This window comes from Saimiri boliviensis, chromosome 10 (genome assembly GCF_048565385.1).
Source record: "Saimiri boliviensis isolate mSaiBol1 chromosome 10, mSaiBol1.pri, whole genome shotgun sequence".
NCBI classification, from domain to species: Eukaryota; Metazoa; Chordata; class Mammalia; order Primates; family Cebidae; genus Saimiri; species Saimiri boliviensis.
The window spans coordinates 92237762-92243193 of record NC_133458.1 but is presented as its reverse complement, the minus strand read 5'-3'; the positions used below and the strand labels follow the sequence as shown (position 1 = coordinate 92243193).

The window sequence follows — 5432 nt, the reverse complement described above, 5'->3', positions numbered from 1 at the left end:
GTATAATGCCTAGACAAAGATGCATCTGCAATGACCTCTTCCCATATGGGGCTTTCTATTCAGTCCACCAACATTTATTGACAGGATTTTTAGGAATTTGTTGTCAAATGAGATCTTGTTTTGGCAAAATAAAATCTTATCTGAGAAATGAGAAGATCATTCCTTTTAGCAGCATTTAAGAGACATTTAATATGTATAGTATTTTGCAAAGGAGCAGAAAGTAATAACATTAATAACAACAGCTGGCATTGAGGTAACATTTGTTGCATGCAACGAGCCAGGCACTGAGGTAAGCGCATTACATAGTTTGGCTTATTTTTTCCTCCAGCACTCTTTTGGGATAGGTACTATTATCTCTATTAAGGCATGAGGAAACAGACTTACTAAAGTTTAGTAATTTGCCTAACACCATATAGCTGATGACAAAGCCAGGACACAATCCTAGGAAATTTGTTTCCAAAGCCAGGAACTTTCTAGATCACAGGCTCTCCAACTGTGGTTCATGGACTGTTTTCTAGGCACCCATGAGATCAAAGCATTTTCATATTATCACTAAGAGGTTACTTGCCTTTCTGTGCTGACGTTTACGCTAATGGTGCAGAAGCAATGACAGGCAAACTGCTGTTTCTTAGCACCAATCAAGGTGTTAAAATCAAGTTGTGCTAGTGGTCCTTGTGTTCTTCACCACCACGTATTTGTGGTTAAAAAAAAAAATCTCTTAACGTCCTTGATGAAGGATTTAGAAATTATTTTACTAAAATTTTAAAAGATTTTAAATTTTAAATTTTAAAAAATATTTTGTGTGACAAAATGAGACATGGGCACAAGGTCCTTCTGCACACTGAAGTACAATGCTATGGCTGTTTGATAGTTTGAAATGTGAGCTGTTTTTACTTGAAAACAGTAATGGGGCCCCGTTTTTACTTGAAATAAGACAAATGATGGCTATTTAGACATGGCAGATCTTTTTTTAGTGGAGCGTTTTTACAAAAATAAACAAAATGTGCTTATTGTGTCAAGAAACTCACCGATAGCATATGACTAATAAAATTTGAGCTTTCAAGAGAAAATTAGTATCTTGGAGATCCTGTGTTCACCACCATGAGCTTGATAGCTTCAGAATACTTAAAGACTTTTCTGAGCTTAGAAGTAATATTAACACATGGAATTTTGTGATATAAGACCTGATACAAGATCTGGAAAATTGCTCAACTAACATAGTGAACCAATATTTTCCCAATGACCAATGCTTGATATTACAAAATCATGCATGGGTAAAAGATTCAGTCAATGTAGGAGGTAAACCATGGGTAGTAATGTTACAGAATGTAACAGTTAATATGCATAGTTTCAGATTCCACATTATCACTAACCTTTAAGAAGCTACCACTTGTTAAATTTTGGTGTGACACCGAAGAATATCTGTAGCGATCCGATAATGCTATCAAAATGCTCTTGCTTTTCTAAGTACATAATCACAGTTAGAAAAAAATATCCGACGCTGGATAATCTTCATATACTTCAATCAAAACAATATATTGCAACAGATTGAATGTAGGGAGCATATTTAAGAATCCAGCTGTGTTATTAAACTAGACATTTATGAGATGTATAAAAGTGTAAAACTCATTCTTTTTACTAAATTTCTAAAATTAAAAAATTGTGGTAAAATACTCATGAACATAAAATTTACCATCTTAATCATTTGAGTGTACAGTTCAGTAGTGTTAAGTACATTAACATTGTTGTGCAACATCTCTAGAAATTTTTTCATCTTGCAAAACTAAAACTTTGTACCAACTAATAACTCCTTATTACACCATCTGTCCCTCAGCCACTGGCAGCCATCGTTCTACTTGCCGTCCCTGAATTTGACAACTCTGGGTACTTTATATAAGTGGAATCATATAGTATTTGTCTTTTTCTGACTGGTTTATTTCACTTAGTAACTGCTTTTTTTGAAATAGTCATTTTCATAAAAATGTTATTTATGTTAACGTGCAATGGGTTTATTATTTCGATGAACAATAAACACTTAAAAATTCTCAGTTTTAAATTCTAATAGAATAAACATCAATAGATATAGCCACTCTACATATCTCTATTATAACACTAGCTGTATTACTGTAATTATTAATTTTAATGTTTGTCTTTTTACTATACTATGACTATTGTGGCAAGGACTGTGTAGTATTTATTTTATATCTATGGGGCAGATGTTAACCGAGTATTTGATAAGTGATGAATGCTGAAACTCAAATTATAGCCAACATACTTTGAAAGTTACAGATCACCTTGTCGTATGAGTGCATAATGCATCATTTTAAGGAGTGCTGGAATAAACATTTTAAATAGCTACTAAATAGTTTAATGTGTTTGGGAAGAATGTAACTTACATATTCAACTTCTCATTTCACCAATTTCGTTGTTTAGTATGAAAGTAAGATGTCAGGTAGATAATGTTGTATATTGGAAAATAAAAAATTGTGAAGTTGGGACTCCAGTGCTGGAGTTGGGAAAGCTATCGTAGTTATGAGTTCTGATGAATTTTCCTGCTATCTTCCTTATGGACATCTGCTGATAAGGAGAAACCCGTTGGTAGAGAGTCCTTGAAATTTCCCTAATATGTGCAAACATGAATACACAATACAACAATTATGCAATATGGGACTTGAAAGCCAGTATTGTACTATGCCCACTGTGATGGTTAATATCGAGTGTCAACTTGATTGGATTAAAGGATGCAGACTATTTTCCTGGATGTGTCTGTGAGGGTACTGTCAAAGGAGATTAACATTTGAGTCAGTAAACTGGGAGAGGCAGACCCGCCCTCAATCTGGTGGACATCATCTAACCAGCTGCCAGCATAAAAGCAGGCATGGAAAAAGACCACTTGCTGAGTCGTCCGGCCTCCATCTCTCTCCTTTGCTGGATGCTTCCTCCCCTCGGACATCAGACTCTTAAGTTCTTCAGCTTTTGAACTCTTGGACTTACACCAGCGATTTGCCAGGAGCTCTCGGGCCTTCAGCCACAGACCGAAGGCTATACTCTCGGCTTCCCTACTTTTGAGGTTTTGGGACTTGTACTGGCTTCCCGGCACGTCAGCTTGCAGATGGCCTGTTGTAGGACTTCATCTTGTGATTGTGTGAGTCGATTCTCCTAAAAACTCCCCTTTATATATGCATCTATCCTATTAGTTCTGTACCTCTAGAGAACCCTAATACACCCACTAAACAATATGGGACTTGAAAGCCAGAATCAGTACTGGCTTTAATTACAAGGCTTTCAAGACCCAATAACGTCTTAAAACCTCATCTTTTCCAGGGAATGACTATTTCTCATTTGTTAAAACCCTGCCTTAATGTCTTTCTCTTGATGAATGTTCTTAGTTGCCCTAGAGCCATGGAATCATCGAGAAAACCTATTGAATTTGATTATAGTTTGTGTTAAAAATAAAAACACAGAATGATATATTAAGTCCCTACCTTTTCTGTATTTTACTAGTCATAGATAGTGAATAAATACAGTTACTGCCATATAAAGCAATTTTTGATCCTATTAACATTGTTTTCTGATTTACTGTGACTTGGGTATTTATTGATCTAGGGCTGTCACTGGCCTGAAATTACTGGTGTTTAAGTTCTCAATTAGGCAGGATCTCACAAGATCTTAAATTCCGTCGAGAATAGTGTCTGAGAAATGTGTCTTTTGCTGATCTCGGTGGAGTAAAGCTTTTGATCTTCTGCATACTTGGATCTCGTTTCCTGCAAAGCCATGTTGTCCACGTTGGTGCCAATGGCTAAAGCTCAGTTTAATGACAGCACCGGCTTAAATTCTGGTTGCATTCAGACCAGTTGCAGTCTTGTCTCTGCTCCCTGCCCCCATATGAAGAGTTTGGGGAAGAAACATGAAAATATATATTCCTAATCCAGGGCTCAGAAATTTCTGGAAGTGACTTGGCCTGATCTCTTATCTAACGGTCTAATTTCGAAAATCAGATTGTCTGAACTTAAAAGGAATCAAAGACAAAACAAGAGTGCGGCTGCTGAGCTGCAGATGTAGTGATACAGATGTTTGTGAAGATCCTCACAGGCAAGACCCATCACCCTTGAGGTCGAGCCCAGTGATACCACTGAGAATGTCTGAGCCAAGTTTGAGACAAGGAGGGCATCCCACCTGACGAGAAGCATCTAATATTTGGGGCAAACAGCTAGAGGATGGTAGCACTCTCTGACTGCAACATGCAGAAAGCGTCCACCCTGCACCTGGTGCTGTGCCTGTGAGGTGGCATTATTGAGCCTTCCCTCCGCCAGCTCGTCCAGAAATACAACTGCCACAAGATGACCTGCTGCAAGTGCTGTGCTCAGCTGCACACCTGTGCTGTCAACCGCTGCAAGAAGAGGTGTGGCCATGCCAACAATCTGCGCCCCAAGAAGCTAAAATAAGGCTCTTCATTCCCTGAAGGGCAGCCTCCTGCCCAGGCCCCATGACCCTGGGCCCTCAATCAAGTGTCCCTTGCATTGACTAAGGAAAAACAAAAGATGAAACAATTCAGCACACTTTTTTTTTTTTTGAAGTTGAAGAAACAATCAGAGAGGCTAAGTCACTCGCCCCCATCAAGAGTGAATTGGTGACAGAGCAAGGGCTAAGCCCAGGGCTTCCATTGGTGGTTTATTTTCTTGCAGCTGCCCGCTGATGGGAAACATTTGTGGAACTTCCTTAATGCAATCTTGGGAATATATATTGAAGTGGGATCAACCCCATCCCAACTCTGTTTATGTCTCTCCCTCTCTCTCTTGCACGCACGTAGACACACAGTATTCCGGTCACAGTTCCAACAGCTCTGTGACTTCACTTGGGTCACTTAAGTGAGCTAAGGCTTAGGAGTATACTCTGCTTCAGGGCGATGGTGATAGCTGTGCTGGCTGTTGCATGTATTCCATGAGATGATATATGAGGAAGTCTTTCATGATATATAAAACCTTATAACTAGTGTAACAGAGTGGTAGTAACAGGTTTTAAAGCAAAGCTCTGAAATGCTTGTTCGCACAGTTTTTTGTGTAGGTACAAGAAATCTCATGAGGTTGCGAATCCTGTGGTTTCATTTGCATAATTCATAACTCTGTAATATGATATTGTCTTAACCAAATAGGCTTTTCTCCTGTTCTTTTCTTCATCCCTTTCAGCCTTTTAAGCCAAATTCTCAATTTCAGACCTTGCTGGAAGTCCCTTTGGACCTTTGGTTTGTTATTTCAAAGCTAGGATAAAAAGAGTTTAAGGTATGGACATGTCTAAGACAAATATACTTGTTGCTTTGGGCCTTTTCTTTCATTCTGTGTTATTTGGCAAGCTTGTTCTATTTGCTTGAGCTGTAGGCTTGGGGTTAGGAGACTGACTGGGTTTTGATCCCTGCTCTGCTCTGTGTCTCTTTG

At 38.5% G+C, this 5432-nt stretch overlaps 1 pseudogene; it reads left to right on the top strand.

Annotated features, from left to right (window-relative positions):
* The first annotated feature begins 1306 nt into the window (after positions 1-1306).
* LOC120365357 (ubiquitin-ribosomal protein eL40 fusion protein-like) lies at positions 1307-4445 on the top strand (annotated as a pseudogene).
* Positions 4446-5432: the final 987 nt, after the last annotated feature.